We start from the raw sequence: 13184 nt of genomic DNA, 5'->3' as shown, positions 1-13184 counted from the left end.
TCTTAACTGTAGAGACTCTACTAAAAAAAAAAAAGTAAGAAACACACATAAGAGAATTTAGAGCAGAGATGTAGCAGCCTTGAGACGTTCTGGATAATTGACAGCTCTCTTTTGATTCAAGATTGAGCAGAAAATGCTCTGTTTTCATTCTCCTTTCAAAAATTGATCAATTAATTCTTCTTCTTTACTAAATGTAATGAAGATAGTGGAACTTTCATTTGACAAGTGATGATCTAGAAACTGCTGTAAGCCGTTGTACCAAATCAAACAACCATTTTGGGTATTGAGGCTTGCGTTCTAGTCCATCTCGGCCCCTGATGAGCTCCTGGTTTGAAACATTGCGACTGACATCCTGGCTCCCTGTTTCCTCATTTATTCAAAAAAGATGGCCTTAGAAGAAGATCACATTTTCTAAGGCCTTTTGTAGTCATAATTCTCAATGATTCTGAATATGACTATATCACATACAAATGAAGAAAATACAGAAGGTGTGTTCTATATTTATTTCTATAAAATATAGAAAATATAGAAGGTGTGTCCTAGAAGGTTTTTTTCTCTTTGTAACTCCCTGTGATGAAGTTATTTAATTGACTCTGTTACCCGACCCCAGCTCCTCCAAAACAACAGAGTGCAGTAAGAACACTTCAGATTGACAGAGGCCCCTGATTATCTAGGAGCTGCTTTAGTAGGACTTGACTGTAATACTATTTACCATGAGGCCTGAGAAAATTGGTGGGATTCGAGTTACAGCCCTAATAATTTGCCTTTATAGATTTAACCTGAAATAACAGGCTGAAGGGACAAATAAAATTAGCAGTTTCCTAGATAATTCCTGGATAAATGTAAGTATAAAATCCTGTTTGAAGGAAAGCAACAAGTAGGTAGCTATGGTTCAAAAGAGGCAGAAAAGAGAAATGGCTAAGGTCACTCTGACCCTAATTAAGGGCTCTGCAAAGTTCTGGCTCCTGTAGTTTGCTGTGCCTTGGAACAGCTCTGCTCTTTCTCTGGCGTGAGGTGTCAGAGGGACGAGTGTCTTTTCTTGTGGGCAATCTTCCTTGTGTGGAAACTTGCCAGGAATCCAGAAATAAGCGAAAAGGAAAGGAAGGAAGGAAGGGAGGGAGGGAGGGAAGGAAGGAAGGAAGGATGGAAGGGAGGGAGGAAGGAAGGGAGGGAGGGAGGGAGGAAAGGAAGGGAGGGAGGGAAGGAAGGAAGGGAGGGAGGAAGGGAGGGAAAGACGGGAGGGAGGGAAAGAAAGAAGGGAGGGAGGGAGGGAGGGAAAGAAGGAAGGAAGAACAAACCTCTTAGCACAAAGAGCAACAGAGAATATAAATTTAGTTTGTGTCCTTAATATCAATACATTCTCATTCATTCATTCATCCACTCATTCGTTCAAGTGCCTCATTAGTCTAGGGGCTGTGGAACACAAAATGATTTAGAAGCTATAGAAGAAACTATCTCAGTTATCAAAGAAATGACAATCTGTATCACAAATATTTCAACTTCCCATTGACAGGAAGGTGTTTTTATAAAGTTGTTTTTGTATATCCTGTACCTTTGCTTCCCAAACTTCTATCCTTATGGGTTTGTTTTTTTTTTCTCATCTTTATCCAATATTTCTTTAGAATTGTTCAAAAGCCATAGACTCTCCGAAGAGCAAATGGTCACATTACAAGGAGAGATGTTTTTGCTTCCTTGGACATGCCAAAGCCTTTGCTGTTTTCATCGAAAAATATTACAACCAACAAAGACTACTTCCAAGTCTTCATAAAAGCACATTTCTACTAAGAGAAAATTTAAATTTCAGGGGGAATGCAGGCACAACTGATTAGCAGAGCTCCTTCCTATGAGATAATGAGGGCAAGGAGGACAAGACTTGATTTAGAGCTATTCAAAGAGGAACCTGTACTTCCACGGCCTGACGAATTACACCGTCTTTATTCCTTCCAGCACTTGTCATCATCAGCGCATAAATACCTCTGTCCAATCATTTTCAAAGAACAAGATCCCAGTTACAAATGCAGCCCAGAAGATCCACGACTTGCTTCTCCTATGTTCCTCTGCCAACTCTGCCATGGGAAATAGGCGGGCGACAAAGGCTGCGACAACACCATCATCCCTGCATTCATTGCTCAAAACATTCTCTTAGGGGCTTCCCTGGCTTTAGTGGTTAAGAATTCGCCTACCAATGCAGGGGACATGGGTTTGAGCCCTGATCCGGGAAGATCCCACATGCCGCAGAGCAACTAAGCCCGTGAGCCACAACTACTGAGCCTGCGCTCTAGAGCCCGCGAGCCACAACTACGGGGCCCGCATGCCACAACTACTGAAGCCCACGCGCCTAGAGCCCATGCTCACAACAAGAGAAGCCACCGCAATGAGAAGCCCGCGCACCGCAACAAAGAGTAGCCCCCGCTCGCCGCAACTAGAGAAAGCCTGCGTGCAGCAACGAAGACCCAGTGCAGTCAAAAATAAATAAATTAATTTAAAAAAATTTCTCTTAATTCTCCTGCAAAAATGGCCTAACGTTTCCAAGGAATTGTTGAGTTATGTGATGCCAGTGAAGCTGTCCTTGAGTACTTGATTCCTTTGCAGGAAAAATTAGGCAAGATTGATGAGGAGGAGAACTTTATAGGACAATACAAAATTGAATCTAGTTGGTGACTTACTATGGGTATTAGTTTCCTAGGGCTGCCATAACAAATTACCACAAACTGTGTGGCTTAATACAGCAGAAATTTATTCTCTTATTATCCTGGAGGGGAGCAATCCAAAAGAAAGGTGTTGGCAGAGCTGCAATCCCTCCAAAGACTCTAGGGGAGAATCCTCCTTTGCCTCTTCTACTTCTGGTGGCTCCAGGTGCTTCACAGCTTGTGGTGGCATCCCTCCAATCTCTGCTTCTGTCTTCACATGGCTTCTCCTCTGTATCTTTCCCCATCTCTCCTCATATGTCATTGGATTTAGGATCCAATGTAATTTAGGTTGATCTCATCTTGAGATTGCTAACTTAGTTACATCTGCAAAGACCCTTTTTCTAAACAAGGTTATATTTATGGCTTCAGGTAGATATATCTTTTGGGGGGTGGTGGTCACGACTCAACGGCATACACTATGTTATTCCTTTAATTGGATCTTATCTATTTCAGAAAGCTTTGTACTACGTAGTATAAACAATTGTAACCTGGATTGAAGTCTTCCTGTTCTTTAAGATAAAGATATAATTTGCTAGAATCCCAATTCCATGTCCTGGGGAATCCAATCCCTCCTCAGGGCTTCTGCAAATTCTTAGAATGGGGTGAGAGAGCTGGGTAAGCTGCACTGAATTAATTCAGTTCATGAATTCTCACTGCTTGTTCTTTCCCTTATACCTTGTGGATCCAGAAACAAAATTTGGCCTAGTTCTTCAATCAAAAACAATCACTCTCACAAAGTTCTAACATAAGTAACAGATTTTATTGGATTATCAATAATGGTGGGGGTGGCGTTGAACATAGGAGGGAAATTCCTTTAAATTGAATATGAGAAATTCTTTTTCTCTCTTTTTTTTTTTAAATTGGGATATAGCTGTTTTTCAGTGTTGTGTTAGTCTCTACTGCACAGCGAAGTGGAGTTCCCTGTGCTATACAGCAGGTTCTTATTAGTTATCTATTTTGTACATATTGGTGTATATATGTCAATCCCAATCTCCCAATTCATCCCACCAGCCCCCTTTTCCCCCCTTGGTGTCCATATGTTTGTTCTCTACATCTGTGTCTCCAGAGAAATTCCTTTTCTTAAATTCTTCAGCCACATTCTCATGTGGCTTGGCCATCATATCTCTCTTTTCCCTTTAATACCTTCTCATTCCTATTTTTTCTTAGTAGGACAGTTTCATTATCTACTTTCCTCCTTCAGCAAGCCCTGCCCTTAGGGGCTTACCTTTTACCCTGGAATCTTATTTAAACTAGTTTCCTTTTGGGGATAGTCTCAACCTGAGAAGAATTCTCACGTCAACTATCAAGATTCTAATCCCCTCTTCCCTGCTTACTATAAACCGTTTACAATCTATTAGAAAAGATCTTTAAGATAATTTTTTTTTAAGTTGCATAACAACCAAGAATCAAAACCTTTGTGGTAACATTGCTTCTAAGGGAAAAGTCATAAAGAACTTTACTACTTTTATCTATAAAATGTGTTCCAGGCTGCTATTTAAACAATAAAAACGGGAGAGGGAAAGCACACAAGAAGAGTAGGTATTAGAGACACGAGGAATTACTGCCATGATCATGATTGAATCTGATCTATAATTTGATCACGTTGAAGGTGTACTGAACCCCTCATTTAATAATATGGAGCCACAAGTCGCTTTCTACCTCAAAAGAAAATTTAAGCCTGAATCATAACTTATCAGTTTTAATACTCAGGGTGACAATAAATGAACAGCAGGACATGACTGATTAATGTGTTCTGATTTCCCAGTTTCTAACAGCCCTACACTAACAATTGCTAAAAGTACAAACCCTAGCATTCAGTTTGTCTCTTCAGATGATCAGGGAAGGACTAAAAAGAGAAAGGCGTTAAGAAGCAGCTATTGTTAAAAAGGAGGGTAGATTTTACAACACTGACGGCTAAGGCGACCAGTCAAGGCCACTGAGGAAACAAGCTTCACTTCTGCCTAGTCAGCTACTCTGGGTTGAAATGATGCAATACGTGGTGTTTGGAAAATGAAAATTTGAATATACAGGGAATAACTTAAATGATCCTATTAAAGGACACAGGTCTGACACATGAATATGTATTTCCAGAATTAGGTCTACATTCAAAGTCCATCCATGACTCAGTTCATGATCTACTGACGCTGATGGAATTGTAGCCTAAATGAAGATGAAAGACTTAAAAGGCAAACTTCAACCACCAACCTACCTGAAAGAATTTATTTCCAGAGAAAGACAATTAGAAGGTGAAGGAAAAAATGTTAGGAACAATGCAATTAAATAGATGACTTGGACCCTCATATTTTCCCCAGTCATTAACCCAAAAATAGTGCCCCCTAGGAATTTTGAATTTGCTAAACCAATTATAATAGCATAAGCTAAGGGCTTAAAGATAATTATTAACTTAGTTCTCCATCAGGAAATATCCTGACAAGTCATCTATTCCAGCCCCTTGCTATTAGACAAGACCACTGCCATACTCTTCCTAGAGAGGAGAAACAGATTTTTGCTCTCACAAGTCTCCAGGAGGGGGAATCTACTTATCCTGATCTAAGAATTCTCATGCTAAATCAGCTTAACGTGTTCACAGTCCTCTCCTGCTTCTGTCTTTGTAGCGAGAGAACAATGATCTTCACGTAGGAAGACTATTCTCAAGTTCACTGTCAGCCTCATTTTAGCCTTTCTTCCTCGCCCTTATTTTCTACTTCTCTAATCTTCATTAGCTTTATTGAAACCCTCCTTTATGTTTTTCACATTTCACCCTAATTGTGAAGTCCAAATATGAGTTGTCCTCAAGGAAATTCCTTTAGCCTGCCTCAAGTGGTTATTATTCCTAATCTCTTAAATGAAATGTTAACAGGTCAAAGGAATTTAGGAACTCCTCGGTTTGGTCAATTCCACAAATATTTATCAAGTACTCACATGTGCAAGGCACTGTGCTAGGTTCTAGAAAAGAGAGTCACAGGTATTTGTAATAACAGAAAAGTAAACATCCATTCCTATTATGCTGTGGGGCAGTTACCAAGTGAGATAGATCTCTGGGTACTGACATGACTGGGCCTCCAAGACAGATTACTGAATGAAAAGGACAAACCACAGAGCAAAAGTAATAACAGCTAACACTTAACATAGGTCTTGGCATGTACACAAAAAATAAAGCTACTGCAACTGTCATATAATATCTAAATACATAAAAAATTGAAAGGTCTTAAAAAAGGCACTCCAAATGACCAAACACATGATCATGGTTACCCAAGAAACTGAGTAGGTATTAAGGGAAAATTAACCGTCTTCATGATGGTTGACCTTTTATTTTTGTGGCAAAGGGAATTTATGTGTTACTCAGTAATTGATAACTTTTTAATTTAGAAGATTAAGAAGGCCTGGCCGTCACTTCAAATTGTCCATAATTGTGTTAGGGTTGGGGAGAGCAGAGGGAAGTTGTTCAATCTAATCCACAAAACTGTGCTGGGCAAAACAGTATCTGTGTCAGGTGAGGGGTATAGGCTGTCCACAGGGAAGGACAGAGCACACCCACCAGCAATGGCATCTCGGGGAAGATGGTGTTTGGTGTAAGCTTGGAAAGATGCGCAGGATGCAAGTGTCAGGATTTTGGAGCTGGGGGCTATTTTAAGCTAAGAGGGCAGCTTGAGAAGAGGCTAAAAGGCAGGAAAGAGTAAGACAGGCAGTGTTTAATTTGACAAACAACAGGGAGCCTTAGAAGGTTTGTGAGCAAGGGATTGATCTTATTAAGGATGTAGCTGAGGAATGAGTGTGAAGGGGACCTTAGACTGGACAGAGGCTGGTAATGGTCTGAGAAGGAGACCTGCCCAGGAGGGTAGCCATAGGAAGAGAGAAGAGAAAAGAGATGTCTCAGAAGTAAAAGTCATGGGAACTAGATAAGGGAAATGGCAGAATCAAAGAGGTTGCCAAAGCATGAAGCCAAAAGATCATCACTGAAAATTTTAATGTGAAATACTGCTCAGAAATATGTCTGGTAAATGGAGCAACTTTACCTAGGAAAGCAGGAAGAGAGGTTGTAATTCAAAACCACAACATGACATGAAGTTAGGAACCATCACTGTTGGGTGCTGAAAGAAGCACGCCCCTAGAACAATAATGACAGGCAGATTCTCCCTGCTCTGTTTGCCAAAGCACAGATACTCTAAGTGTGGTCCATGGACCAATGCTAGGCTATGAGCTGTTTGTTACCCCATGTGATGAGATAGGAATTGAAATCAAGAGAAAGAATTTAGAAAGTTTTATACCAATTTAACAAGAGTAATTTTCTGTTTATGGGGCAAATATTTCTTACGATTGTGCTTATATTTTTCTATGTCTTTTTTATTTCATTTACTTTTATACCAGTTTAATAGAGTAATTATATGTTTATTGGATCTAGTAGTTCTTACAATTGCACTTATATTTTTGCATGGTTTTTTTTTTTTTTTTTTTTTTTGCGGTACGCGGGCCTCTTACTCTTGTGACCTCTCCCGTTGCGGAGCACAGGCTCTGGAAGCGCAGGCTCAGCGGCCATGGCTCACGGGCCCAGCTGCTCTGCGGCATGTGGGATCTTCTCAGACCGGGGCACGAACCCATGCCCCCTGCCTCAGCAGGCGGACTCTCAACCACTGCGCCACCAGGGAAGCCCTTGCATGGTTTTTATTTCACTTTTCTAGCAATTCATTTTTATTGTATTTTATAAAAGTTTCAACCCACAATGGACTGAAGGAAAAAAACTGTCTTTCACCAAGAATAGTTTAAGTACCATTGTAGAGTATGCTTCATATTTAAAGATTTTAAAGTACTTCTTATTTATTATTTCATTTTATCCTGAAAAATATCTTCAAATAAGTAGTGCAAGCCTGGTTCCCAGGCTTGTGTAAATGTGCAATTTTACACAGGGAAACCCAATTCTAGAGGAGTTTTATATATTTAAAAAAAACTTTATGGAGGCATATTTGACATATAACATTATATTGGTTTCAGGAGTACAAAGTAATGATTCAATATTTGTATATATTGTGAAATGATCAGCACAATAAGTCTAGGTAACATCCATCACCCTACACCGTTTCCCTTCTAGAGGGGTTTTACAAATTATCCCCAAATCACACAAAGATGTTGGGGGTCGGGGGTGGAGAAGCATGTGTGGAAAGCCAGGTTTCTTATTCAAAGCCAAAGAGTCTCCAGTAGCTCTTACTGATGCATGCTGAAATTGCTTTTTAGGACTCAGATTAGCAATTTTGCTTCCTTAAAACATGCAACATTTACTGCAGAGGTTCTCAGAAGCAAATTTAAGGTACCCTTAGATAGAGGCAAAAAGCTTCCAAATTTTTAATTCCTTTAACTCTAGGATTCAAATGAATCACAAATGATTCCAGCTAGACTGGCATCAACCAATATTTTTAATCAATTACTAATGATTATATATTAGGTGGGATATTGGAGAGTATCACACTTCCACAAATATCCCTTTTCAGAAAATCTCCTTTTAGAGTTGATACTTGTCTTAAAAGTTACCTTATCCTAAAATCAAATTATTTTTCTTATTTTTACTCTGAGTCCAACAAAGTTAGATGATACACCATCATCAAAGGCTGTGAATACATTGGTATTTGAAACAGCACCCAGAATGATTGGTTCCTGAGAATACAGAATTGTAAAGTTCAAATTTTGCTTATTCTCAGAAATTGTGACAGAAAAAGAGATAGAGTTTGCTGGAGGATTCACCAACCTCCTAGATAATGAAAGATCTCCAGTAAAATAACATTCTGATGACCTAAGTGTAAATGAACCAGCGATATGTAGATTAAATTTCTTTTGAAATACACATGGTTTTTAAAAATTATGGGGAAAGTACTTGGCAAAATGTACTAAAAGAATTTGCCAAACCCCAAATGTTTGATAGACAGCTGGAGAAATGAGGCCAATACAAAATCTCTGCCTGGTCATTCATCCTCTCCAGGTACTAAGTACAAAGGTGTCTTAGACTTCCATCAAGGCTAACAAGCAACTGGAATGTTCTTAAACTTAGTTAAATAGTCAATTACACAAAACCACTAACTTTTGAAAAACGGATTACTTCTCAGGGAAATCAGTCCTACATATGAGATTATCCTAGTGGTTAGCAACACAGAAACTCTAAGAAAAGCTTGACTTTTAAAGGACAATTGGCTCAAGGGATGAAAAACGTAATCCCAACTTTGACCTGTCAATCCATCGAACGTTGGGAAAGGTGTGGAGGAAACCCACGTGCCGCATCAATTACGCTGTGCTTTGGTGCAAGCCCGCCAACATTCACGAAATAGACTAAGTGTTCAGCTTTATGAGATCCTTTGTACACAAACGTATTTTACAGAGTAAACGGTTGGTTTGACTTATCCAACAGTGAATGTGACTCTGCTTTTTTTTTTTAAACGTGTGTACAACAAATTAATGATTACAGCTTAATTATAGGAGCCTATTCCATGCTTCCTTGGTTTTTCCCTAAAAAACACATCTTCCCTAAAAGACACATCTTTAGTGATGCGCAGGAAGCATTTGCATCTGCCCCTCAGGTAAAAGCTTCTTTCATAGAAATGGGCTAAGAACATTGAAAATTTACAAGTGAAAGGGTTCTTGTTTGTTAGTGAAAATGTATGTATCCAGATACCATATTTGTGTGTTCTTCTCTTACCAAAATTGAAGCTTTGTGTAGGCACCATTCTTGTCTGCCACATTCACAGCTTCATTGTGGTTCCTAGCATAGCTCTAGACAGAAAGAAGGCACTCAATAAATATCTGTTTCATATTTATGAATGAATAAAGCAACCTCGGAATAACTGGCATCTATTTTTCTCTCAAACAGAGACTCACCTGTGACAGTGGACAAATCTATTATTTGACTATGCACACTACCTTCTAACAGCCTTTCCTTTCACAGCTTTGAATTCATTCAGAATGAATGGTCTAAGATTTCCTGCCCAGCAAAGTCATTGGAATAGCCAGCGCCAACCCGGAAGAGCTTTGAGACTATTGGGAAGCAAATGGGACAGATGGCATTTTCATCCTTCCACCAGCTCCAGTGTTAACTGCCTTTTAAAAAGTGATTTTTGATAAGTAAAGCTCTCCAAGCCCGCAGGCACTCAAACATTGATCTGTAAATATTTAACAGTGATAAAGAGATACATGCATGTAAGTGAAATCATCCTGCAGATCTTTACAGAGCAAGGAGACTATCCACCCGACACTTAAAAACATTCCTCAGGTTTTCAGTGTTCTGCTATGCTTCCATGAGCCTCCTTGGGTCATTTACCTGCCTTAGTCAACCTTAAACAAATACCAGCTTGCCCTCTGGCCTCCAACTTGTTCTTCCAGAACCGTGCGGGATACCTGATTTGCTCACTGGCTTTAGAATTTACAAATGTGGATACTAAGCTTGACTTTCTAAATAGAAGAAAATCTTTCCAGTATTATCAGCAGCATTCTTCCATAAAGGTATAAACAGCAGTATGCCTTTTGTTCTTTATTTTGTCTTTACCTCTGTTTTACTAATTCAGTCCATTATTTAATCCATCTAGCTGCCTTCACAGAGGAATAACAACATTTTTACTTGCTTAGATTTGATTAGGAAAGAAGCAAATGCCCTTTCCACAGAGTCAAGCCCGGTAATGTTGATTTTTACAGGAAGAACTTGACTAGTGTCACTCAGCATCACAGCAGTGGCATCGCTTCAATCAAAGGCTGTGTCTACACTGCCCCAAAAGACTCAGCTGCCCATTCACCCAATTCAGACAACCAATCAACCAAGTCAAATAAACAGTCAGTGAAATTGGTTATTTGACTAAGTTGAATCATTGTTTGATTAAATTGATTATTTCAGTTCAGTCGTCCTAGGGGCCCTGTGTTGTCTGCCTGTACAGCCCTACAGTGGAACGAATGCTCACCACCGTGGACACAGAGAAATAGGACTGCCTGGCAGAAGGTAATTGGCTGCAGGATTGCGGAAGCACAGTGCCTGAATTGTCATGGAACAAACTTCCAAAACAGTAACTTCACTCTCCATGTCCTCCACTCCACTCCACTCCAAGAGCTGTGATATAGTGGTTAAGGGTATGGACTTTGGAAACATGAAATCGCAGCTCTGTCACTTACCATCTTTGTGACCTAGAGTGAGCTACTTAACTGCTCTCTGTCACCAATCCAAAATTTGGACATAATACTACCCATCTTAAGGGGTGGCTTGTTTGGTGGAGTAATGGATGAATATATGTAAAGCACCTAGTAATCACTCAAAGAATATTTGTCATCATTATTTTGTTACTACGACTTAACAGAAAGACACTTCAGATAGGAGCCTTCATGGTACGACCAGAAGTTCCCAGTGCCCCAGATGCTTTTAAATTTGAAATAATATATCTCCCAGCAAAGACATTTTCATTTGTCAATGAATATTTTATTTTTCCAGAGCTCTCCAAATACTCACAGTTTATACTAGATATAACATCAAAAGGAAGGTTATCTGGAATTATCCTATCGAAAATTCCATATTGGTTCTACAATGACCAGACTTCTTGTACTGACTAAAACATATTACCTCCTAGGGAGATGGACAATGTAAGAGAAATAAATTCTGTGTGGAGGACAAGGGACTGTTGTCTGCCCGGTGCAGAGGCAGCTTCATGAAGGTCAACCTGGGCAGTTTCACGGGCCTCACACTTACATGGTTTTATGCTCTGTTGTCATCTTCTTGAAATTCTTAATAACTTTTGAACAAAGGGCCCCGAGTTTTCATTTTTCCATGGGCCCTGTAAAGCAAAGCCTGGGTGTGACCTATTACCAGTAGCTAAGATCCTAGGGTAAGGCACGTTCCACAGACTGGAGCCTTTCTGTTAGAAGATTTTAATAAAATGTTGATTAGCTCAGCTGGCATGATACTTGTAACTGAAACAGAAGTTTTCCTGTGCTTATGGTCCATGAAGGAGTTGCCTCAGAAGGCAGCAGCTGCCTCAGAATACAGACTCACAGGACGGGCCACAGGCCGGTTCCACTTAGCACCTCCCTCGATCTCATAGGTCAGGGGGATATGATGAGCAAGGGAGATTCGGAGCTGTTTCCCTCATCCGTGATTCCACTGATGTCGGCTCATTAGTCAAAAACATATTTTGAATAATCTTAAGAGCCTAAAAGTATCTTGATTCCAAACACTGAAATAAGGATTTGGAGTCTTCTGTTCTCCGTCCCAGCCTTCTTTAGTTCACGTCTCATTCTTAAGCCCTTGACATGGTCTCTATTGTTTTTCTACAGCAGGAGATAAAAACCACTGTTTTACTTGTTTGATTTTTACTGTGTGATTAGTCTAGGCATGATGGAGAGAAAAGCACGTGAAGCATTATTTTATTTGAAAGCCAGAAGCACATAATGTTTATTAATAAAGAGCCTGGTTTACATAGATTTTATTATTATTGAGCATAAAATGGTTTATATTATAGGCAAGGGTGAAATTACTAACTAATTAGCCTGTGAAGATCGTGTTTAATGGAATATATAAATCTAGGGTGTTGCTTTTTTTGTAAACCTTAAGGGTCTTATTCATTAAACATGTACATATGCAGCCTTTATGCTGAAACAGGGGATTGTCATATATAATTCAAGGTCAAATGATTCAATCTGTGTTTCTCAAAGTCCAAAAATCTCAGAGCTTTAAATTCCTTAACTCTTATGGAAATTGGTTTCAACACACAGCTGCCTTAGTGTACACATTGAGTTCAACTATAAATGATGGCAACTGAGAAAAGCAAAAGTGAAGAATTGAAGGGCTAAATTCTCTGTCTGTCTGTCTGTCTGTCTCTCTCTCTCTGGATACTGTAGCTTAAAACCCACTTAACTCTTCCAAAGGAACTTTGTTTCTATTAATTTAGAGGATTGCACAGTCTTTGTAAACACACCCTTCTCAACGGGTTTGCATGGCAGAAATAGAGACACAGATGTAGAGAACAAACGTATGGACACCAAGTGGGGAAAGCCGTGGGGGCGTGGTGGTGGTGGGATGAATTGGGAGACAGGGATTGACATGTATACACTGATGTGTATAGAATGGATAACTAATATAAAAAAATAAAATTCAAAATTTTATAAAAAATTTTGCTGTATAAAAAATAAAATTCAAGCAACAACAACAAAAACACACCATTCTCATATATTTCAGTTAAATTTTGTAATAGCACCATAAAATGTGTCAGGCATTGCAATAAACTATCAGTCACAGGAAGCACAAATTGTATGAGAAAATTACTAGAAGCCATGTCTTAGAAGGTAGAAAAAAGCAAAATTCTTCAAGACCTTGGAAAAATAATCCTTAATGTTTCCTTAAAATGTGTGTTTCTTCTTTAAATAAAAATAGAGACTATGTGTTTTAAGTAACGTATCAGTGTGGCTACTTTAACCCTTTGACTTCACCCACCTTCTTCAACGCTAGTTCCTCAAGGCCACTAGAGAGCAGATGAGCTTCCC

At 39.3% G+C, this 13184-nt stretch overlaps 1 long non-coding RNA gene across 1 annotated transcript in view; it reads right to left on the bottom strand.

The window, feature by feature from the left end:
- LOC109550566 (uncharacterized) overlaps positions 1 to 9715 on the bottom strand; it is a 46494-nt gene extending 36779 nt beyond the window's left edge. The window contains exon 1 of the long non-coding RNA XR_002177108.2: positions 9370 to 9715. This is a non-coding gene — a long non-coding RNA (uncharacterized lncRNA). The remainder of the gene's footprint in view (positions 1 to 9369) is intronic.
- Positions 9716 to 13184: the final 3469 nt, after the last annotated feature.

This window comes from Tursiops truncatus, chromosome 7 (assembly GCF_011762595.2).
Source record: "Tursiops truncatus isolate mTurTru1 chromosome 7, mTurTru1.mat.Y, whole genome shotgun sequence".
NCBI lineage: Eukaryota > Metazoa > Chordata > Mammalia > Artiodactyla > Delphinidae > Tursiops > Tursiops truncatus.
Note: the sequence above shows the minus strand (reverse complement) of the source record. Positions and strands in the feature narration are given on the sequence as shown.